Genomic DNA, 24,658 nt, shown 5'->3' on the forward strand with positions numbered 1-24,658 from the left:
CTAAGTAGCTGGAATTACAGGCGTAAACTCAGCTCTTAATATTTTTAAAGAGACTTTTCTTTCCCAGTTATGTATGTAAGGAACTGCCAAACAAAGACCGCACCACATGTAGAAAAGAAAGGTTTATTGGGGCACAGACTGCCAGGCTGACTCTCAGGTTCAGAGTACAGCAGTTCAACTGGACTGGGTAGTGGGTTTTAGAGGAGGGGCCATCAGGCAGAGAGGGAGGGTATCCTTCCTAAAGAAGAGCAAGGCCATTGGCTCCTGTTTGTCGATGATCACTAGGTGGAACCTGTTTATCAGTGATCACTGGGTGGAACGGATTGATATCTGTGGCTATTTGAAAAATAGGAAGAGGGGGATGTTTTGCAAGCTGAGGAATTTTGCCAACAGTCATAGGTCAGGGGATCTGGTTAATGATGCCTCAGGACTTTCTGCCCACCCTGTGGGGGCCAAGGACCTAACATTCCAGCCTTTTGTTGGTAATATGGGTGCCGCTCGATCTAGCTGATTCCCGATGAGCTGAAGCATCATTAAGAGGGGTCTGGCTGGAATTTGTGAGGCCCCCGAGAGTGGAGGCAGACAGTTCTTCTTAGGCTTCGTTTGCGGACAAGGCCAGTTTTTGGTAGGCCAGAGAAGGTTGTAGAAGCATCTGGTAGAAGGTCTGTCTGGTGAGTTCCCCTAGGTGATCCTGGAGGCATCTTTTTCAGAAATTGACCTGAGATACCATACCCTGGCTCTGACTAGTAGTAATAGTAGCTCCAGTAAGGACAACCTCCCCAGTCAGGATCCCTGCAGCATTGGATGGTCTGGTTAGACATAAGACAAAGGTATTTAGGTGACTCGCTCATTGTGTCCCATCTCATGTTACAATTGACAGAGCAGGCCTTTGATATATCAAAGGTAAGGAAGATCAAAGATTGGCATCCCTTAGTTGGGCAGAAGGTGGAGTTAAGCAGAGTATATGGGTTTTTATCAATAGCAAACACCTTGAATTGCCAACTGTAGCATACCCCCGGAGGGGATGAGGCAGCCTGGGAGCTGGGAAATAGGAAGGCAGAAAGGATGAGGAAGTTACTCAGGTATTGAAAGAAGTGAGGTTTTGCGAGAGAGGCATATACACGTGGAGCCCAGCAGTGTACAAGAATACTCATCTTTCATTGCAGTGGGAGAGTCCAAGGTTGGTGGAAAATGTTTTATTCTTGAAAGATGCTGCCACTGGGGGATCCCATTGAGCTTGACAGTGGTAGGCATTATGAGGATAAGCAGATGTGGTCCGATCCACTGAGGCCCCAAAGGAAAGGATCGAAAGTCCTTCAGGAGGACAGGATCCCTTGGTTGAACAGAAGTGTTAATGAGGCCCTCCAAAGGTTGGAGAAGGATCCAATAAGCACGTTCCCTGAGAAGTTGTCTTAGAAGGTTAAGGTAAGGTAAGTAGTCAGCCAGAGGGGCAAGGTCTGTTGGGAGCAGATTGCCCAAGAGGAATGAGGGGGGCATACATTACTTCAAAGGAGCTTAGGAAAGATGGGCTTCAGGAGGTGGCCCTAATCTGAGTTACTGCCAAAGGCAAGAGTTGGGTCCAGGGTAAGTGGAGAGTTTTTTTAGGTGTCCCTTAATTATTCGATTCATTTCTTCCACTTTTCCCAAGAACTAGGGGTGATAGGGAATGTGTAGATTGGAGGAGATAATCTGGGTCACCTTAGAAATAAACGCCGGGCCATTATCTAACTGTAAGGTCCAGGGTAGTCAAATCGGGGGATAATTTCCTTAATTAGATGGGTGAAGCCACTTCAGCAGATTCTCCCATAGTAGGAAAGGCTTCCACCCATCCTGAGAAAGTGTCTATTAGGGTTAATAGATACTTAACCTTTTTGTGGGCTGGCATGTGGATAAAGTCAATCTGCCAGTCTTCTCCAGGTATAGAGCCCCGGAGCTGATGGGCCGAGAAGGTTGGGGGTGGTTTTAGACCACACTGCAGAGAGACCTGGGCACAGGTAGGGCAGGAGGGCAGGATAAGGAAGGAATGTACAAAGGGAAAATCCAGTATATGGCATGAGAGTGGACCAGTAACTTTTGGCTGGTGGAGGAGACCATCCACCCCCACCATGGAGATCTGTGGATAAAGCTTACGTGAGAAGTCAGATAGCATCAAGTAGGTGGCCCCTGTGTAAGGAAATTGGCCTACCTGCTACTTGGACAGTTACACTGGGCTCCTCCAAGGTGGTCTTGAAGGGGGCCAAGTTCCCAGGGCTGCGTCAGTCTTTTGTCGCCAGGTCCGAGAGGCTTTCAGTCTGGTGGGAATGGAAGTGAGAGAATGACCTACCTTGTGGAGGCAAAGAGGAACAGTGGACCCTCCAGTGTCCATCTTGGCCACTTTGTGGACAGGGTTCTGGTGGCGGGTGAGGTGAAGAGCAGTTTTTGCCCAGGGCCCCGTCTGGTTGCATTTGACACAGGGCCCTGGAGGCGTGCATTGTCGGGCCCTTCTTGAAGGTGGAGGTGGCCTCAGGGAAGCTGCCAAGAGCTGAGCCTTACAGTGGTCTTGGGCCTCCTTTCAGTTGTTAAAAACCTTAAATGCCATTTTCACGAGATCTCCTTGGGGGATCTGAGGGCCAACCTCTGCCTGCTTAAGCTTTTTCCGAATATTGGGGGAGGATTGGGAAATAAAGTGGGAGTAGAAAATAATCATTCCATCCTTAGAGGATGGATCTAGTTTAGTATAGCAAATTAAGGTTTCTGTCAGACACCCCAGGAAGTTGGCAGGGTTTTTACTTGGGCGCCAGATGACTTCTCTAAGCTTACCAAAATTAACCACCCTATGGGAAGTAGTTTGTAGCCCCACAAGGAGTCAGGTAAGCATGCAATTTTGGGCAGCCAGCATCGGGGGATCTTGGTAGTCCCAATGCGGGTCCTCATGTGGCTCAGCTGCAGACCCCACTGGGAGAATGAGATCAGTGCAATGTACATCATCAGCATGTGCCTGGGCCACCAACCAGACTCTTTTCTTTTTATCTGAATTTAGGGTAGAGGAAAGGATGACATATATGTCATTCCAGGTCATATCTTATGCTTGGGTCAGGTATTTAAATTCCTTAATTGAAGAGGCAGCATCATTAGAGAAGGAGCCAAGTCTCTTTTTGATTTGAGAGAGGTCAGTCATGGAAAAAGGTACAAGGACCCTAATAATGCCATCAGCTCCCACCACCTCCTGGAGAGGGTACAGATGGGCTGGTTGTGTTTAGAAAGAGGTGTGAGAGCAAGTATGGGATGCTGGAGGGGAGGAGAAGGGTGAGGATGTAGCAGCGGTTGAGGGTGATGTTGGTGATGTTGGTCCTGGGGGCCCAATAGTGCAGGATCAATAGTGACCACTTTGGAAGGGGAATATGGTGGTGTGGGTTTAGATGAGCCAGTGGGGGAGGAGGGATATGATGGGTCTGAGCAGTGGGAGGATGGGGTAGAAGAAGAGGTTGGGGTAGAAGAAGAGGTTAGGGTAGAGGGCCAGTGAGAAGAGGAACTGGGAGGCAGACGGACGGAGTCTGTGAGGTCAAGTAAGGGAGAAATCTTCAGAAGAGGGGATCAGAGGGAGGGAGAGTTTCATACTTTGAGGGGGGATTTTCACAAGAGAGAAGAATCTGGAAGGTGTTGCAAGATTTAAGGAGGGAAGGTTGAGAATGAAGAGAGAAGAAAGCTTGGACATATAGGATTTTGGACCACTTGCTGTTGCAGTGGAAAAAATTGTCAAGATCTGTAAGTGTGCAGAAGTCAAAAGTACCATTTTCAGGCCATTGGGACTGATTATCTAATCTGTACTGAGGCCAAGTGGTGTTACAGTAAAAACTAAATTACTTGGGCTTAATACCTTGTTGGAGGCCAAGGTCACCAAGTGAGCAGAGAAGGCATCCTAAGGGAGTGGAACTATTGAATTTAGAGTATGGGGTACCCATGGTGAATCTGGAAGAAAGAGGGAAAAAGGGAGAAAGAGAGAGAGAGAGAAAGGGAAAGGAGTATAGGAGGGAAGAAGAGAGAGAGAGAGAAAGAGGGAAATGTCACCAGAGCAGATTCCCAAGGATGGGCATCCCTGGCCTGGGTCACCGTTCACAGAGAAAGCCCAACTGGTTAGCCAGGCATCCCTGTGCTAAGCGGCAGGTGCCCCAGCAGGCGTAGGAGGCATACCTGCCATAAGGCTACAATTTCAGTCGTCCTGAGAAGGGTGACACTAACCGAGTCTGAGGACAGGAGAATGTTAGGTGGACAGTGGTGGGAGGGATGTTAGTGATGGATGGGAGAGCAGGCAAGGCAGCAGGGTCAGGAATCTGAAGTCCATAGACACGTGGCATCAATTCAGCAGCCTGTGTCCAGGAGAGGGCAGGACATGAGGGCCAGGAGTTGGCCTAGGAAGGGGTGTCCTGCTAGCCATTCCTGAGTTTTGGCACCAGATATAAGGGACTGCCAAACAAAGACTGCATCACATGTAGAAAAGAAAGTTTATTGGGGCAGTCTGCCAGGCTGACTCTCTGGTTCAGAGTACAGCAGCTCAACTGGATTGGGTAGTGGGTTTTATAGGAGAGGTCATCAAGCAGAAGAGAGAGGGTATCCTTCCTAAAGAACAGCAAGACCATTGGCCCCTGTTTGTCAGTGATCACTGGGTGGAACGGGTTGATATCTGTGGCTATTTGAAAAACAGGAAGAGGGGGATGTTTTGCAAGCAGAGGAATTTTGCCAACAGCCATAGGTCAGGGAATCTGGTTAATGATAGCCTCGGGACTTTCTGCCTGTCCTGGGGGGGCCAAGGATCTAACAATGTATAATTGGCATCCTCATCAAAAGACATTTAATAATATGGACATTTAATTAAAAAAAAGTATGGATTTACTTCTGGGTTCTCTGTTGTTCTCCATTGCCCTATTTGTCTATCTTGTTGCCAGAACTGTACTCTTTTACCTACTGTGGTTTTGTAATATAATTTGGAATAAAAAAGTGTAGTGTCCAGCTTTGTTCTTTATCCTCAAGACTGTTTTGTTTATCCAGCTCTTCTGTGGTTGCGTATGATTTTTAGGACTAATTCTTTTTACTTTTGGAGAAACACCATTGTGAATTTGATAGAAATAATAAAGAATTTATAGATGGCTTTAGGTAAAGTAAAAATTAAATAGTATTAGATTCTACAATCAATGAATTTAAGATTTCTTTCCACTTATTTGTGCCTTCTTTCATTTCTTTCATCATTGTAATACAGTTTTTACTGTGGAACTCTTTTACAAACTTGGTTATATTTATTCTTAAGTATTTTATTGTTTTCAGTGCTATCACTAATGGCATCATATCTTTACTTCATTTTGGGGTAGTTGTTTGTTAATGTATAGACATGCAACTGAGTTTAGGTGTTGATTTTTGATCTTGCAACTTTACTAAACTGATTATTAGTTTTAACCTTTTTTGAGAAATTTTGTTGTCTTTAGGACTTCTACATATAAGATTATATCATCTGCAATCATAGGACATAATCAATAAAACTAAAAGTTTGTTTTTTGAAAGATATACAAAATTAACACATAGGTAAACAAAGAAAAAGGGAAAATTAATTCAAAATAGTCAAATTAGAAATGAAAGATGAGACATTATAACTGGTCCCACAAAAATGATCATAAAAAACTGCTTTGTATAATTATACACCACAAATTACATTGCCTACAAGAAATGGACAAATTCCTAGATGTAAATAGTCTACCAAGACTGAATCATGAATAAATAGAAAAATCTATACTGCTCAATGATGAGTAAGGAGATATAATCAGTAATCAAAAATTTCTAATCAAAGGAAGTCTCATGACAAAATGCCTTCACTGGTAAATTCTACCAAACAACTGAAGAATTACTACCAGTATTTCTCAACCTCGTCTAAAAATTGATGAAGAGAGAACATTTCTTAACTTTCTCATTTATTTATTTATTCTTTTTTTCTTTATGCGATACTAGGGATTGAACCCAGAATTTTGCCTCCACTCTTTTTGTTATTGTTTTTGAGATAAGGTTGCACTAACTTTGTCCTAGCTGGCCTGGAACTCATGATTCTCTTGTCTTTCAGTACTGAGAGGCTGGGATTATATGTAATATGTCATCATACCTGATTTTAACTCATTTTCTGAGGCCAGGATTACACTAATACTAAAGTCATCAAAAGACACTATAAAAAAAGAAAGCCATATGATAATCCCTGATGGACATTGATGAAAAAAAATCCTCAACACACTACTAAGAAACTAGCCAGGCACCATGACTCATGCTTGTAATTCTAGGTACCCAGGAGACAGAGATCAAGAAGATCAAGGTTCAAAGCCAGCCTGGGCAACTAGTTTTTGAGCCCCTATCTCAAAAAGCCCATCACAAAAAATGGGTTGGTGCAGTGGCTCAAAGCACAGGCCCTGAGTTCAAACCCCATTTCTGCAAAAACAAACAAACAAAATATAATACTAGGAAATTGAGAAGTGCGTTCACCTGTCTGAACTCAAAGAATGGACTCGGAGATGTTTGGCTGGTGGGCAGCCACCCCATGGTGATCAGGGACTCTCTGCTCACTTTCCACTCCATCCCTTCCTTCCCTTCATGATTACCATGGCAACTCCTGATGGCAGGCAATGGGTCTTGACCCATATTACCCCGAGCTCCTCCCCACCAAACCTCGACCTATCCCGATGCCCCATAATACCTTAAGCTCTTGACTTCACCCAGGATATAAAAACTGGGCTGCCATTTCTCCGGCGCGAATTCTCTGGCCCTGCTCTTTGGGGACGGTGAACCTCGCCCGAGAGCTCTCAATAAAGCCTGCTTAAAGCCTGCTTGCTTTGTTATTTGGCTTCAATTTGGCCTTCCCATCAGCATCGACCTAACAGGAGACACATGGAGAACAGTGAAAGTGACACATTAATGACGACCTTGCAAAGTCTTGCCTGACAGAGACCATTATATTGTCTAGGGCACAAGTGCTTCCCCCAGTTCCTCATTGGCTGATACTATGGAGTTTACATTCTTCCCCCCTGCCTAATTCCTATTAGGTTATTTAAAATATGCCTCTTGGGATTGGTCAAATTTTAGAGGTGGGCTTTAGGTGGTTATCTGCCTCCTTTGTGATGGGAAGGTCTCCATGTGTGTATGCTTTCTGGCACATGCAGTTTTTAACCTATGTGATTTAACCCTCCCAGTTGGAGTTCCCTTATTACTTGCCCCTCCCTCAATTCTGTAAGCTGATATGAAAACAAGTGGCTAGGGTCAAATGCTTTGCCTTGAAAATGGACTACCACTGACTTTATTTCTAACAGAAAGCAAAATCAAGATTATATAAAAAGTGTCAGATATCATGATCAAATGGGATTTATCCTTGAGGAGCAAGGATGGTTCAACATATGCAAATCAATGGTCATGCATCATACTAACAGAAGGAGGGGTGAAAATTGCATGCTCATCTCAATAGTAGCAGTGAAAGAATTTGACAAAATTCATTCTATCTTCATGACAAAAATTCTTACTAGAATATAAAGATATAAATATATTTCTAAATATAGAGGGTATTTACTCCAACATAATAAAGGCCATCAATCACAAATCCATAGCTAGCATTCCATTCAATAGTTAAAAACTGAAAGCTTTTCCTCAAAAATTAAGAATAAGACAAGAATATCTACTCTTTCCAATTTAATCCACTGCAGTATCAAAAGTCCTAACTGAAGAAATTTGGCAAGAAAAGTAAACAAAATGTAGATACAAGTGAAATGAGCCTGTTTTATTTTAACTTGATTCAGAAATAATCTACAATATTAGTAATGTTAAGTAGCAGTTAGCCATGAGTGATGAGTGAGCAAGATAAATAAATGAAGAGAAAGGGAAATTATATTATTTTAATAAATATTTAAAAAGCCAAACTCAAACATTAAAACAAGAAAGTTAAAACTAAAAAGTCAGAGCAGCTAGCCATCCCCTCCCATCTCCTTTGAGCCACTGAATCACAAGAACTGGGAGACTTATAAGGCTACCTGCATCTGCCTTCTTCTTTGCGATGTTAACAAGCTGCATGACACCTTGAGTGGGAAGAGGGAAAGGCATGCTTATCAAAGGGAAGTTCTAAAACTCACCTATTGTCCCTGAGTTTTGAGTGATTCTAACATTCATTCCAGCCACCCAGATCCATTATCTGAATGATTAGAGGTTGCTAGTTGCTAAACATTCCTCCAGCTATAAAACTAGAAATGAGAACCACCATTTTGAGTCTTTACTCCCATTTTCTGCATGGGAAGCAAGAAATGTTTTTTCCCTTTTTTCTGTCCATATCTGCCCACTTTTATCTTGTTATGCTAAATTTCCTTCCTAATAAACCTTACTATCATTTTCACAGTATTTTTGCATCTTGTCAGAATTCCCTTGCTGTATACAAGAACCAAGGACCAAGGTAGATAGTTATGTTGACTTTCCAGTAACAGTAACACGATGTTGTTTCACTTTTTACATAATTGCACTTAAGTCTGGCATATTTGAGGAAATATGTAGAAGTCTTCTAATATTTAAAACAATAGCCCGGAATAGTGAAGGAGGAAAGATGAGCTAGTGAGGAAAACATATTGCATGCAATGCTTTTTTCTTTTACTTATTCAATGAGTGTTTATTAAGCACCTGACTTGTGACATATGTTGGGAGACTGCAGCTGCCAGAAAGAGTACTGTGGACAAGGCCACTGTCCTAAATGATTTTACCCTTTTTATTTTCCTTTCTCTGCATTAAATTTTATTTTCAGATTTGCATATTTACATTTTTTTTACGTTTTACATTATTTTTAAGTTATAAATATAACTTAAAATAATAATGCACATTAGAATGATGGAGGCAGTGAATTCAACTATGATATATTGTAAGAACTTTTGTAAATGTCACAATGTACCCCCAGTATAACAATAATAATAATAAATTTTTAAAAATTAAAAAAAGAATAAAGTATTGGTACACACTACAATGTAGAAAAAATAATGTATGTTTTGTTTTGAGAACTTAAAGTGGTGTTTTGCTATATGTGTATATGTGGAATGATTAAATCTTGAATAGTGTGCAATTCAAATGGTTTTACAGCTATCATGTGCCATCTAGTGGTAAGGAAAGAAGTTTCACTTATAAATTTTTATTACTACCTTCTCCATATGTTAGTGTGCTGTTCATCAGTTTTTATTCCTATGACTCTTTACATAAGTCATTCTGGGTGATCCCACTGAATTGAAGTTGCATGCTTTCCTTTTCCCTAAACCTCTCATAAAGCACTATTTATGCATAAACAAAATGAGAAAACTAATTTTTAGCATCAAATCATAATGTAATAAGTTTTACCTGAATTTTATCTTTCCCCATAAAACTTTTTAACTACAAGATTTTCAGACCACATTTATGTCCCTATGACAAATTGACCTAAATAAATACCTAGACTGATACAGTACATAAAGTGTTTTGAAAATGTTACATTAAAAAAATCTAATTTAAAATAAAATAGTAATTTAAAATAATTGATTACAATATAAATTTAAAATAAAATGTTACAAAACTTGCAAAATTCATTTGTCTGAAACTTTTCCCCATACCTTTATTTACATCCTGTCCAGTTGTCTTAATTGTCAAACAGCATCTTTGAATTAAGTCATTGATCTCCCCCATTTTCCTAGCTTAACTTTTGTGATGGGGAAATTCTGTATTCCACTGACAGAACAGAATCCATCAGAAAGTAGCCCTGCCCTTTGATGTAAGCACCTAATTCAAGGGAACATAAGCATTCTTGTCTTTTCCCTGCTGTGACCAGTTGATCTAAAGCCAGGACTGTAGCAGGAAAATTGCCTCTATAAAGAAATAACTAAGGTAAAAAAGCAGTTATACCTCTCAAGTAAAGCTACAGGGAAAATTAATTCCTAAATAAATTTTAAGACTTCCAGTCATTTCTAAAGTCTGTTAGTAAGGAAATTGTGAATGACTTTTTAACGAGTAATGAAAAATATGTTTATTTAGTAATGTCTTAACAGTGGAATTGCCACAGGAATTCTGATACCCTTCTCACTTCACTATCACATAAGGTGTACCCAGACAGCAGACACTTGGACAATGATTGCTGATTACAACCAGATTCAGATGACAGCATCAGAGAAAACTACATTTGGGGCAAGCTAGCATGGAGTTTTCTCTCTAACTCAAATGAGCTGTAAAAATAGAGTAAAAACAACAGCAAAAATAAAACAACAAAAGATATTTACTCTGATTTTGATGATATGAATTGTTTTATTATAACAAATATAACTTAAAAACAGAATTTAAGAAATGGATAAACATGCCCTGTTTTAACATTTTGATATTTAAAAATCATAACCAAAGCCATAAATATTCTAAGATCTCAGTAAATGTAAGCCTATTTTTTAGTTTATTTCCATTAAAAATTATGTCAATGCATACTAAGTGTCAATGAAAGTCTGCTATTACTTATTTTTCCACATTATAAGTAATATTCCATGGGTTTAACAGTTGAATTTTCTAATGTTCTGTCAAGGAGCGCTCATTCACTGCAAAGCAATTTGATCAAGAATCTGAATAGCCATTAAGCAGTTACTTGCACTAGTTGCCAAAGAGAATCATAAAACATCATTGATAATGGGAAAATACACTGGAGACAGCAAAAGCACTCAACGTAATGCTGAATAGGTAGCAGTTAGACATAAGCAGTGTTAACAAGAGAAGACAAGGAAATTGTATTTTAATAAATATTTAAGGGGCAAGAGTCTGACACTGGAACAAGGAAAGCCAAAACAGCTAGCTCTCGCCCATCTCCTTTTAGATGCTAAGTTACAGGAACAGAGAGACAAAGAAGAGTTACCTGCTTCTGCTTTCCTTTTTGAGATGTTAACAAGCTATTAGGACCCTTGGATGGGTAGAGAGTAATGAAAGGGAAGTTCTAAAGCACACCTATTGTCTCTGTGATTTTGGGTGGGATGTGGGTGTGATTGGGTGTGATTTAGAGTATGATTTGGGAGGATGATCCCTCCCTGTTTTAACAGCCATCTCAACCACCTAGACCCCATTACTTTTGACCACATATATTCCCCCAGCTCTCTGGTATAAGACTAGGAGTGGGGACTGCCATTTTGAGGTTTTGTCCCCATTTCCTGTGTGGGGAACAAGAATGCTCCCTTCCCCTTCTTCCCCTCCCCCCGCTTTTTCTCACTCTAGAGACAACCTGCTTTCAGTCTGTTGAAAGTATATCCTTTCCTAATAAACCTTACTATTACCTTTGCTGAATCTTTGCATCTTGCTTGATTTCATCTCCCTGCCAGACCCAAGAGCCAAAGTACTTTTCAAGACCACTTTTCTGGTAACATACTGGCAGAATATTTTCTAGCTTCATTAAAGTGATGCACAGATGACATGTGCTGGAAGTTCAGGTGCTCAGGGTTCTTGAGCCCGCTCTGAGAATGAAAGCCCAGGTGGACTCCAGCTGCAGAAGTCAGAAAGATTTTATTTGTAGAGAAGAGAACAGAAAGACTGCATGGCGGAGAATGCAGGGGTACCTGGAAACCTGTGGTGCCCTGTGTCAGGGTGGGGATTGGGCTTTTTAGCCTTTTTTTGTGTACTGCTTGAGGGCAGAGATGTCTTTCAGATGCAGATGTGTGTTTCCTGGGGAGGAGAAGTGTCTTCATGACCTCTTGTGGTCTGTCCTTCAAGTCCCCACTATCAGTGACTGCCCTAAGGGCTGTTAGGAACAGAGATGATGAAGTCTATTCAGTAACTGCTTTCTGCTGACAGGGGGCGGTGGAGGGGCCTGCAGCATCAGAGCTGACCATGAGAGGAGTTGTCAAGGGGACCATAGTAGTAGGTCATTTTCATCTCCATCAAAGGCATTTGTAGTTTGATGGATTCTAGGCAAGGAGAAACAAACTTGACAAGTAAGTTTAAAACGCAAGGACCAAACACAAGCAAGAGGATAATGGCAACTATAGGCCCCAGAAAGGGTAGGAACCAAGTCCTGGAGGGGAGCCATTATTTTATTTGGTCCCATACCTGTGTGGAAATCTGAGTTTCAAGAGATTGCTCCTGGTGCCACTTGGCCTGTTGGAGAATGTAATCTGCACATTCCTCTACAATGCCTGAAGTTTTTATATATGTGCAATAGGAAGTACTGGTGATAGCACATACCCCTTTATGTTTAGCCAAAAGAAAATCTAGGGACTGGTGGCAGTCCATGACCATACAGGCAAGGGACAAAAAAGATCTTTCCATGTCCTTAATGGCAAGGCCTACCTGGTCTGAGGCATCCTCTACTACTTTGGTTAGGCTTTTTGCAGTTACATGATTGGCAATCACCCCATAGCTGATTGCAGCTGGGGCTGTAACTAATGCTGTGATCCCTAAAACTGTTAAAGTAACCTCTCTTTTATTTCTATGGGAAGTTGTTCCTGTTCGTTGGGAAAATTCAGTTTGTTGTATTATGGTATTATTCCAAAGAAGATATGTTCAGAGTTAGGTATTTGTTGGGCAATTGCCCAATTTCCTCGAGTATGGTTTGGGTATTTGGGTATAGATGTGGTAACCCCCATACCTGGTCCTTTTTCCATGACCTCCCTACAAAGAGATATCCCTCCTCAAGGCACAAAATACCTTGGGTGTTGTTATCTTGGGCGTGGGAGGTGTCTCTTGGAAACAAGTAGTCAGAGACATTAAGGCTGCTGGTAAAAGAGGCACAGGGGGTGGAAATGTAGAGTTACACAGTTTTCTTAACCCTGTTGTATATTTTGTTAAGATACATTTGTGATGGCCAGTAGTAAGTATGCAACAAGAGTTTTTACAGTGAGGTTTGAGGACTTGGTCAGCTTGGAGACAAGGCTCCCATTACAAGCACTATCCCTAAACACATTGGGACCCATAAAAGTGGGGCTCTTAAGAGTTAGTCATACAGCACCAGCTGGTTGTCAGATGATAGTCACCTCTAATGGTGGTGAAGTCAAAAATGACAAATAACAAACTGGTATATAGATGTCTGGGACAGAAACGTTAAACATCCAAATTTTTGTCTGAAAAATGAACCCAAGCGATGAGTAAGACATAGTAGGCTGGTTTTTCAATGGGACTCCTGTAAGAGGAACTATGGCATAGGAAAAGTTATCTGGCCTGAATATCAATGAAGGGAAGGGACCCTGAGTGAAATTTAATAGGACCCATGCCGGCAGGTGAGTGGCTGTCGGTCTCTCATAGCAAACCCAGGAGTTCTTTAGTGGAGATTTTGGAAGGGTAAATGCTCGAGAGAGATTTAAGAACCCATTGGTCTTCCATGAAGGGCTGTAGCTCTTCCTATGGGGGTGCTAGTGTACCCCAAAGACCAAGCCCCATAGCAATATAGTTAGCAAATAAAAGGAACATGCTGATGCTGTCTTTTGAGCTCTAGTCCAACCAGAGGGAGCTATAGCAGCTAGCTCTATTCCCAAAGTAATTACAAGCAGAATGAATAAGAAGTATTGGAAGTTTGGATCAAGAAGGGTTACGAAGGTGTTTTCTTTTTAAACAGCAGTTTTAATCCATACAAAGTTTCACATGAGAAGGAGGCAGGCTCCAATTCTGGATCTGGAGGTGGAGATGTGATATTCATAGAGGAATTCCAGCTCTTGACTCTTGAGCGATGAATCCAGGAATCCAGGCCAGCCACTTGCCCTGCCGTCAGAGTAGACAGAATAACTGGATATGGCCCCTCCTAGAGCAGGGTGTTTAAATCCTGGGTTGGATTTGGAGAGTTTATTAGGACTAGATCACCAGGGCAAAAGAGAGGTGGTCCCTTTATATCCTCCCTGGGAGTGGTTTGTTTGATTTCCGAGAGTGTTTGTTGGAATTTAGCAGTTGAGTGACATGGGAGATTAACTGAGCTGTCTCAAAGGAGATCATTGGTTAGGAAGATAGAGATCCAAAAGGGCTCAGTCCCTGCTTGCCTGGAGTGTTTCTGAGCCTGATGAGAACAATAGGGAGGAGCTTGGTTCAGGGGGAATGGGTTTCTTAGGCCAATTTAACCAGGTGTCTTTTTAAAAGTTCATTTGTTTTTTTCTACCTTTCCAGATGATTGAGACGCCAGGCACAGTGGAGGTGTTACTCTATGCCTAGTGCTCTAGAGAGTCCCTGAGTTACTTCTGTCTTAAATGCAGGTGAATTATGACTTTGATGGCTTTTTGGAAGACCAAAGTGAGGGATTATTTCTGTGATTAGAACTCAGACCACCTCCCTAGCATGTTCTATACTGCAAGGAAAAGCCTCTACCCATCCAGTTAATGTATCCACAAATACTAGCAGCAGCTTTCACTTTGGTCATCCTGGCATACAGGTAAAGTCTAGTTGCCATTCTTCCCTGGGATAGGATCCCTATCTCTGTACTCCTGGCATCTGGAGTTTTTATTTTTGGGATTTTTTTTTTTTGGCATGTTTCACATCCCTGTACAAATTGTGGGCAGTGTTCCTTAATTTAGTTCCCCCAAAACATTTTGTAGACCAAAGCTAAGGTATTGTCTAAGCCCAAATGATAGAGTTGGTGGAGAGTTTTAAGAATTTTCCATTGGAGTGCCTCAGGGAGCCATAACTTTCCTCCAGGGTACACCCAACAGCCTGGGTGATCTAACTGGTATCCTTGGTCTGAGCCTTGCTTACTTCCTCTGACTGATAATGTGGTCTTTCTGGGGGAAGAAGAGTCCTCTCCCAGAGGAGCCGGCCAGCTATTTATTCCTGCATGTCTGTCCATTTAGCTGTGTCATTGGCTGCTTTGTTTCCCTTTGTTATCTTATCTTCCCCTTTTTGGTGACCTTTGCAATGAATCACTGAGACCTCTTTAGGCAGTAGAACAGCATCTAAGAGGGCTAATATGTCACAAAAATGTCTAATGGGAGAGCCTGTTGTAGTTAGCATTTCCCTTTCCTTCCAGATAGCAGCATGAACATGTAGGATCGGGAGGCATACTTAGAATCTGTATAGATGTTGATGCTCTGTTCTTTTGACAGTCTTAGGGCTTCTGTTAGGGCCACTAATTCTGCCAGTTGAGCACTTGTATTAGGAGGAAGAGAACCTGATTTGAGGATACCAAATTCTGTTAGAACCACAAACCCTGCAAGTTTGAAACTGTTTTTGACAAAGAAACTGACATCAGTATATAATTCTATATTGGGTTTTTTTTTTAAGGACTGATTAGTTAAGTCAGGCAGCATAATTTTCCATAGATACCTCCTCACATGAGTGTTCAGGATTTTCCTCTGCCTCTGATAGGAAGGGATGCAAGATTGAGGCTCTGACAGGTCCTTAAAGTGAAAGGATGTGCCCTTTGCCCCAGCAGATCCCCATAGCAGAAACCAGTAAAGCCAGCACAGGATGCCCCGTGTAGGATAAGATAAACAGGATGGGGGCAGGTGGAATGTGAGGAATGTGAGGAATGTGAGCAGATTGCGAAAGATGACTAGAAGTACGTGCAAGATGTGCCCTGCCTGCTTGCTAAATGTAACCATGTGTGCGAATACTGACTCTTGAATCTATAGGCTAAGAAGTAATGTACTCTTAAATGGATAGGCTGGAAATGTATGTGGTGTTACAAACTCATTGGCTATGTACTGTGCGGGCTTTTGCTGAAATGGCCGGTAGGGGCCTATATAAGATCTTCCCTAAAGAGGCTCGGGGTCTTGTCTGCCCAATCGGACCTGTGTGTCTGTGTGGGAGCTTGACCCTGGCTTGCCAGCTCAATAAACTCTGCTTTGTTGATTGCATTCACGTGTGACTCTCTGTCTCTCGGAGGAATAGGATTCTCGGACCCTAACATTTGGAGGTCCCACCGAGATCCCCTTTTTCAAGAAGGCAGACTGTCCACGAGAAAGCAGAGGTGATTCCAAGTCCTAGGCATTGGGAGAGTCTGAGATTCTCATTTGGAGGGAACTAATTGGTAGATGATTGTTCCTGTTTGGGCCGTGGCAGGGATTTGGCCAATCCCCAGGGAGAATCATTCTAGGAATCTCATTAAGGGGACCACGAGGTCCTGCTGGGAGAGGCTTTCCTCTCATTTGGGCTCGAGCATTTCAGGAATCCTGGCGCCAGGTGAAGAACTAATTGAACTAGTCGACCGACCACCCGTCAAGAGGATGCCTTTCGGCCTGATATCCAAATTGGACGGTGAGGAGATTGAATGGGGTGCGCACCAGCATGAGAGAAGGACCGGTCCAAGCGAGTGGTGGAGAGTGTTCTGTGTGTGTGGAGTTGTTGTTGCTTTCACCCTTTTTGTTCTGTCTCTCCTGGTGGTTACTTCTCATCCCACAATGGGACAGGGACAAGCAACCCCAAAGTCTTTGATTCTCTCTCACTTTCCAGAAGTCAAAAAAAGGGCATTAAATGTGGGTCTGGTCATTAAGAAAGGTAAGTTCGACACCCTTTGTTCTGCAGAATGGCCCACCTTTGGAGTCAGATGGCCCATTCAAGGTTCCCTCTCCCTAGACCTGATCACTAAGGTCAAGGCTGTCGTTTTCTGACCAGGCAATCAAGGCCACCCAGATCAGGCCCCCTACATTTTGGTTTGGGAAAATTTAGTGGGGAACCCCCCCTTGGTTAACAGCTTTTCTGACTCACCCCTCCAGTTCGGCTCCTGGGGCTAAAACCCCAGTCACGCCTGCCTTGGTCATAAAAGAGGAAGAGAAACCTCCCCTTCCCTCCCTGACCAGTCCTCAAAATAGGACACCCTCTTTACTACCCCCGGTTTTACCAGAGAGTTCCCCCCTTTACCCATCCCTCGCGGGGATAGAGGAAGATCGGCCGCCCCCATATGTGACTCCCCCTGGTCAGGCCAGTGCTCCGGAGGAGGAAATTTCCTCATCCTCCTCAACAGGACTGACGGCCAGAGGAGGAATGGGTCGAAGACTCCGCCCCCGAGGGGTACGGGAAAGGGAGGGAGAAGATGGGCCCTCCTCATCAACACATGGGGAGGAAACTGTCCCCACATTTCCAGTCCGGACGGTAGGCCAAGGAGGACTGGGAGGGGGGCAACAGTTTCAGTACTGGCCCTTCTCCTCCAGTGATCTATATAACTGGAGGACACAGAACCCACCCTTTTCAGAAGACCCTAAGTGTCTCATAGATCTCCTGGAGTCCGTCATGCATACACACCGCCCCACATGGGACGACTGTCACCAGCTGCTCAATACTCTTTTTACAGCGGAGGAGTGGGAGCGCATCCTCCACGAAGCTAGAAAGAATGTCTTGGGGGACAACGGGAGACCCACAACCCTCCAACCGGCCATAGACAAGGCCTTCCCCCTGTGCCACCCTGATTGGGATTTCGGGACCACAGAAGGTAGGGAGCATCTCCGAATCTACCGCCAGACTCTTATGGCAGGTCTCCGAGCGGCTGCTAGGAGGCCCACCAACTTTGCAAAGGTAAAGGCAGTTGTCCAAGGGGAAAATGAAAGCCCGGCCAGTTTCTTAGAGCGCCTCTATGAGGCATACCATCAGTACACCCCTATTGACCCCGAGGCAGAGATCCACCGGTCTGCTGTGGTATTCTCATTCATTAATCAGGCAGCTCCAGACATTAGGAGAAAACTCAATAAACAGGAAAACTTAGGGGAGATAACCATTAGGGAAATGTTACAGATAGCAGAGAAGGTCTTTACCGCAAGGGAAACTCCAGAAGAAAGGGAGGAAAGGCAGAGAAAGGAAGATAGGGAGGCCCAGGAGAAATTGAGAAAGGAGGACAGGGAGTTCCAGGCTAAGGAAAACCGAAAGCAACAAAGAGAAATGGCCCGTATTTTCCTAGCGGGTGTCCGGGACCAACCCAGGGAAGGGGGCCACGCCAGAACCCCAGATAAGGAACACTGTTTTTACTGTAAGGAGACTGGGCATTGGAAGAGAGAGTGCCCTAAGTTAAAGGGAAGAAGAGGGTTTGGCAGGAGACTGGGAAGTAACAGGGAAAGGGAACGAGCAGTGGAGCAGGCCAGAGTCCTTCTAGCCGGAGAAGAGGACTGAGGGAGATGGGGCTCGGACCCCCTCCCCGAGTCTTGGGTAACTGTATGTGTGGAGGGGAAGCCGATGGGGTTCATGGTGGATACCGGCGCCCAGTATTCGGTCTTAAACAAGGCATGTGGACCTTTGAACAAGGAACGAACAAGTGTCATTCAGGGGGCCACGAGTACACAGCTATGCTCATGGACTACCAAAAGAAAGGTAGACTTAGGAAAACACCAGGTCACACACTCCTTCCTGGTCATCCCTGAGAGCCCTGCTCCCTTGCTCGGACGAAACCTGCTCACCAAAGTAAGGGCCCGTATCTATTTTGAACCAGATGAAATAATTGTGACTGATCGGGAGGGGAGCCTGATACACGTCCTGTCCCTATCATTGGCTGATGAATATCGACTGTTTGAGAGCTGACAGGGGCCAGGAGGGGACATAGCCCAATGGCTAAAAAGGTTTCCCATGGCCTGGGCAAAGACTGTGGGAATTGGCCTCGCCAAACACCTCCCTCCCGTAGTTATACAATTGAAGGCTTCCGCCCTTCCCATTCGGGTCAAACAGTATCCTATGCCCAAAGAGGCTCGAAGAGGCATAGCCCCTCATATCCGCAGGCTAATAAAGGAAGGAGTACTGCGGCCTTGTTGGTCCGCCTGGAATACTCCTCTGCTCCCCGTCCAAAAGCCGGGAAGCGGGTACTATAGGCCTGTGCAAGACCTGCGAAAGGTAAATGAGCGGGTGGAGGACATTCATCCCACTGTACCGAATCCCTATACCTTGCTCAGTCACCTACCGCCCTCACAAGTATGGTATACAACCCTTGATTTGAAAGATGCTTTCTTCAGCATTCCATTGTCAGAAATCAGCCAGCCGCTATTGGCATTCGAATGGCAAGAGGATGGGGGCCGGACCGGACAGCTCACTTGGACCAGACTGCCACAAGGATTTAAAAATTCTCCCACCCTGTTTAACGAGGCCCTGAGCCAGGACCTGGAGCCCTTTCGCCGGAGTCACCCGTAAGTCACTCTACTACAGTACGTTGATGACTTACTGTTAGCTGCAGAAACCCGAGAGGAGTGCAGCGAGGCTACTGAACACCTGCTAACGGAGTTAGGTGAGCTGGGATATCGGGCAAGTGCCAAGAAGACCCACATCTGTGAAAAGTCAGTGACATATCTGGGTTATCGGATCGCAGATGTGGCAAGATGGCTGACTGATGCCATGAAACAGACTATTTTGACTATTCCACCCCCCACATCCACTAGGGGAGTGAGAGAGTTCCTGGGCTCCACAGGGTTCTGTAGACTCTGGATTCCGGGATTTGCGGAGATAGCCAGACCCCTATATGAGGCCACCAAAGAGGCTCCGGATTGGAGGTGGGGAGAGGAACAACAGCAGGCCTTTGACCAGCTAAAGGCCACCCTTCTCCAGGCCCCTGCCTTGACCCTACCAGACCCCACAAAATCGTTCACTCTGTTTGTGGATGAAAAAAAGGGGGTAGCCAAAGGAGTCCTGGCCCAACAGTTAGGTCCCTGGAAGAGACCTGTGGCATATCTTTCCAAGAAATTAAACGCAGTAGCATCAGGATGGCCCCCCTGCCTCTGCATCATAGCGGCCATTGCCATGTTAGTGAGAGAAGCAGACAAATTAACCTTTGGACAGGCCCTCTGGGTCACGGCCCCTCACCCGGTGGAGGGAGTCCTTAAACAACCCCCTGGAAAATGGATGACGAATGCCAGGCTCACCCACTACCAGTGGCTCTTGCTGGATTCCCCTCGGATCACCTTCACAGATCCTGTAACTCTGAACCCTGCCACCCTGTTGCCCAACCTGGAACTACAGATACCTGTCCATGACTGCAAGGAGTTCCTCTCTGAAGTTACCCAGGTACGGGTTGACCTAAAGGACACCCCACTGTCCAGCTGTAAATTAAACTGGTACACTGATGGAAGCAGTTTTGTCCAAAATGGAGTCCAAAGGGCAGGGGCAGCAGTGGTTGACCAAGAAGGAAACATGGTATGGAGCAGTGCCCTCCCACCCGGAACCTCAGCCCAAAAGGCAGAATTAATTGCCTTGGCCGAGGCCCTGGAAAGGGCAGAAGGAAAACGAGTCAATATCTACACTGATAGCCGTTATGCTTTCAGTACCATCCACGTCCACGGATCCATCTATCGGAAAAGGGGATTTCACACAGCAGAAGGGAAAGGCTTAAAAAACCTGGCCGAAGTCCAGCGTCTATTAATAGCAGTGGAAAAACCGAAGGCAGTGGCAGTGATGTATGTCCCAGGCCATCAGTCTGCCAAGACTCCGGAAGCTGTCGGTAACAACAGGGTGGATCAAGAAGCTAGGAGAGCAGCAATGGTGATTCCCTCCATGGTCGCGGCTATAGATGTGCCTGTTCCTGAGCTCCCTTCGCTACCTCCCCGACCAGAGTACTCCTCGGAGGATTTCACTTGGATGAGAGCCCACTCCCTCACTAGAAAAAGGGAGGATGAATGGAGAAGCGACTTGAAAGGCAAGCTAATCCTGCCCGAGAAACTCGGCCGATTCCTGTTAGCTAACTTACATAAGTCCACCCACTTGGGGCGGAGAAAGTTGCTAGACTTGCTGACATCTGCACAACTCCGATTTCCGAAACCAGACCGCGGCCGTCCGTCAAATTGTGGAGGATTGTGCTAGCTGTACAGCTATGAAACCAGGACAAAGGGAGGGGCACCACACGGGTATTCGGGAATGGGGGAGGGCCCCGGGAAGAAGCTGGGAAGTGGATTTTACCAAAGTAAAACCAGGGAAGTTTGGGTACAAATATTTGCTAGTGTTCATAGATCCCTTTTCGGGCTGGGTAGAGATATTTCCTACAAAGAGGGAGACGAGTCAGGTAGTGGCAAAAGCCTTACTAGAGGAAATCATACCCAGGTACGGAGTGCCTGAGGCAATTGGGTCAGATAATGGTCCGGCTTTCGTTAGTAAAGTCCTGCAGGGACTAGCCCAGGCTATGGGGGCCAATTGGAAACTACATTGTGAATATAACCCCCAGAGCTCAGGGCAAGTAGAAAGGATGAATAGGACACTAAAGGAGACTTTAGCCAAATTGGCCCTGGAGACTGGTGGTGACTGGGTGACACTCCTTCCCTTGGCCATCTTCTGAGTCCGGAACTCCCCTTATGTCCATGGGCTAACCCCCTTTGAGATCCTGTATGGGGCTCCACCCCCCATCATTCAAAGGACCTTAAGCCTGGGACTAGGTGATCTGGCCCCAAATTACCTGACTATGCTACAGGCTCTAGCTAAGGTGCAACAACAAATATGGCCCTTAATTCAAGCGTACCATACTACTGAGAGGGTCCCGACTCCGGAACATGGCATAGTCCCGGGTGACATGGTATGGGTTAAAAGGCATCAGTCCAAAACCCTAAAGCCTAGATGGAAAGGACCTTATGTTGTACTGCTTACTACCCCCACCGCCCTCAAGGTTGATGGAATTGCACCATGGGTACAGCACTCCCATGTGAGATGGGCACGTCCTCAGGAGGAGCAGGGAAATTGGACTGCACGACAGCATCCCACAAATCCACTCAAGCTCTGGCTGATACGGGATGCTCCGGAAAACAAAAACACCCCAGATGCTCCGCAGCCCTCCTAGAATGGGATCATCACCTGGGTCCACTACACCCACATCAGACCGGCAGACCTGGTAGCTGTGAAGGAAGACTTCCTGCCAACATGAAGGGTGTCCCACCACAAGGACAATTCCTTCAAACTCAAACTTCAGCAAACTGGACCTCGGTAACCTTATTCCTTTTTCTAACCCTGTCCACCACTTGCTTGGGGCATACAAATCCACATCAACCTTTTAATCTGACCTGGATGATTGTAGCTGTATCCACAGGAGACATTCTTAACCAGACCTCCAAGGTGACCCCTCCCAGCACCTGGTTCCCAGAATTATACTTGGACTTAAGGGCCTTATTCACTGGCAGGGGACAATGGGATTTGCGCCAAAGTTACTTCTATGTCTGCCCCGCTCCCCAACCCAACCACAGAAAAAAATGTGGAGGAATCGCAGACTATTATTGTAAGTCATGGGGTTGTGAGAGCTCAGGGGACATATGGTGGCCACCCCCCAAACAGGGGACCTTATTCAGTTAAGTAGTGTCTCTCAATCTGGTATTACATACCACCAACCTAGACCTATAAATAAGGGATGCCCAACTCCCCCCAATTGTAATCCCATTATGATAAATTTCACTGATTTAGGAAAAAAGGTGACAAATTGGGAATTGGGTAAATCCTGGGGAGTCAGACTCTACAAAACAAATCATCCAGGAGCCCTTTTTACCTTGCGGCGTGTGCGACAACCAGTCTCTACTCTAACAATAGGACCTAATCTCGTGTTAAGGCCTAATCCTGTGTTAAAGCCAGAGTTGTCTGAGGCAAAATTGGTTCCATGCACAACTCCCCGGACGCCCCAGAACACCACTCCCAACGACTCTCAGAGTCACAAAGTGACACCCCCAGACCCCACAACCACCATTCCCTTCACTGTACCACTTAGCCCCCTGGAGACCTTGCTGTTTGCTACATTTGAGACCTTGAATAGGATAGCCCTTAATCTAACTGAGGCTTGCTGGCTTTGCTACAGCCCTTTGCCCCCTTTCTACGAGGCTATTGGAATCAATTCCTCTTTTGTAGTTAACACCACTACTCCAAGGGGTTGGGAGGCCCGACCAGCCGGCCTGACCATGGCTCAGGTCAGTGGCCAAGGGACTTGTGTAGGGCAGGTCCCAAAAGGAAATAAAAAATTGTGCGCTACTATAGTTGAGCACCCAAACTGGAATGCCTCCCATTGGATAACCCCGGCCAGAGGTGCCTGGTGGGCATGCTTGCTGAACGGGCTGACCCCCCACTTGGCTGGATCGGTCTTTAATGCCTCCCGGGAATTCTGCCTGATGGTGATAGTGGTGCCTAGAATCCTCTACCATCCAGCTGAATATCCCATTCCTTACTGGTCCGACCGCCTCCAGGCAAAAAGGTAGCCCATTACCACCCTAACCATTGCTACCCTATTTGGAATAGACCTGGCAGGGGCGGGTACCGGCATAGCCTCTCTGGTCACTCAGCACTCCGGCCTCACCTCCCTCAGGGCGGCCATCGATGAGGACCTAGAACGTATTGAAAAATCCATTAGCCACCTTGAAAAATCCCTAACTTCCCTATCCGAGGTAGTCCTCCAGAACCAGAGGGGACTGGACCTACTGTTCCTTAAGAATGGTAGCCTCTGTGCGGCTCTAGGGGAGGAATGTTGCTTTTACGCCGACCACACCAGGGTTGTTCATGACTCTATGTCCAAACTTCGGGAAGGCCTAGAGCAACGAAAAAGGGAAAGAGAGGCCAGGGAAGGCTGGTTCAAATCTTGGTTCAACCATTCCCCTTGGTTAGCTACCCTCCTGTCTGCACTAGCAGGGCCGATAGTAATCCTCCTGTTACTGGTCACCATAGGACCTTGTATTCTAAACCGACTTGTGACTTTCATCAAAAACCAAATTAACACTGTCCAACTTCTGGTCCTCCGCCAACAATACCAGGCTCCTCATCCCCTTGAGAATGATTCCTCAATATAGCCCAAAGAAAAGGGGGGAATGAAAGGATGTGCCATTTGCCCCAGCAGATCCCCATAGCAGAAACCAGTAAAGCCAGCACAGGATGCCCCGTGTAGGATAAGATAAACAGGATGGGGGCAGGTGGAATGTGAGGAATGTGAGGAATGTGAGCAGATTGCGAAAGATGACTAGAAGTACGTGCAAGATGTGCCCTGCCTGCTTGCTAAATGTAACCGTGTGTGCGAATACTGACTCTTGAATCTATAGGCTAAGAAGTAATGTACTCTTAAATGGATAGGCTGGAAATGTATGTGGTGTTACAAACTCATTGGCTATGTACTGTGCGGGCTTTTGCTGAAATGGCCGGTAGGGGCCTATATAAGATCTTCCCTAAAGAGGCTCGGGGTCTTGTCTGCCCAATCGGACCTGTGTGTCTGTGTGGGAGCTTGACCCTGGCTTGCCAGCTCAATAAACTCTGCTTTGTTGATTGCATTCACGTGTGACTCTGTCTCTCGGAGGAATAGGATTCTCGGACCCTAACAAAAGTTACTTCTGTCCCTCCCAGAATTTGAGCCTGGTGTTTAAGTAGACAGCTGTCAGATAGCCGAAGTTCTCCTTTTTAGTTTAAAATTCCCCCTAGGTTGTGTGGTGTATAAACCATTAGGAGATAGTTTAGGATAAGTTTTTGAGCTTCAGGCACTGGAAGGTTTACTGTAGCCACTGCTCTCCTGGTCATCCCTGGCTACCTGATCTAATTCTTTGCTTAAGTAGCCTACTGGCTGTGGAGTGATGCCCCAGAGCTGAGTCAGCACTCCCAAGGCCAGTCCTTCCTTTTCATAGACATATAATTGAAACTTGTCTTGTACTGGGAGACCCAGTGCTGGAGCTGTCATAAGGGCCTTTTTTTTAACTGGTGGAATGCATTTTCTGACTTGTCATCCCTTTCAATAAAGGGCTGGGTATATTTTTGTGCTTCTTTAAGGATTTGATATAAGGGCCTGGCTAGGTCTGCATATCCCAGGATCCAAATTCTACAGTATCCTGTG

This window comes from Castor canadensis, chromosome 2 (assembly GCF_047511655.1).
Source record: "Castor canadensis chromosome 2, mCasCan1.hap1v2, whole genome shotgun sequence".
Taxonomy (NCBI): domain Eukaryota; kingdom Metazoa; phylum Chordata; class Mammalia; order Rodentia; family Castoridae; genus Castor; species Castor canadensis.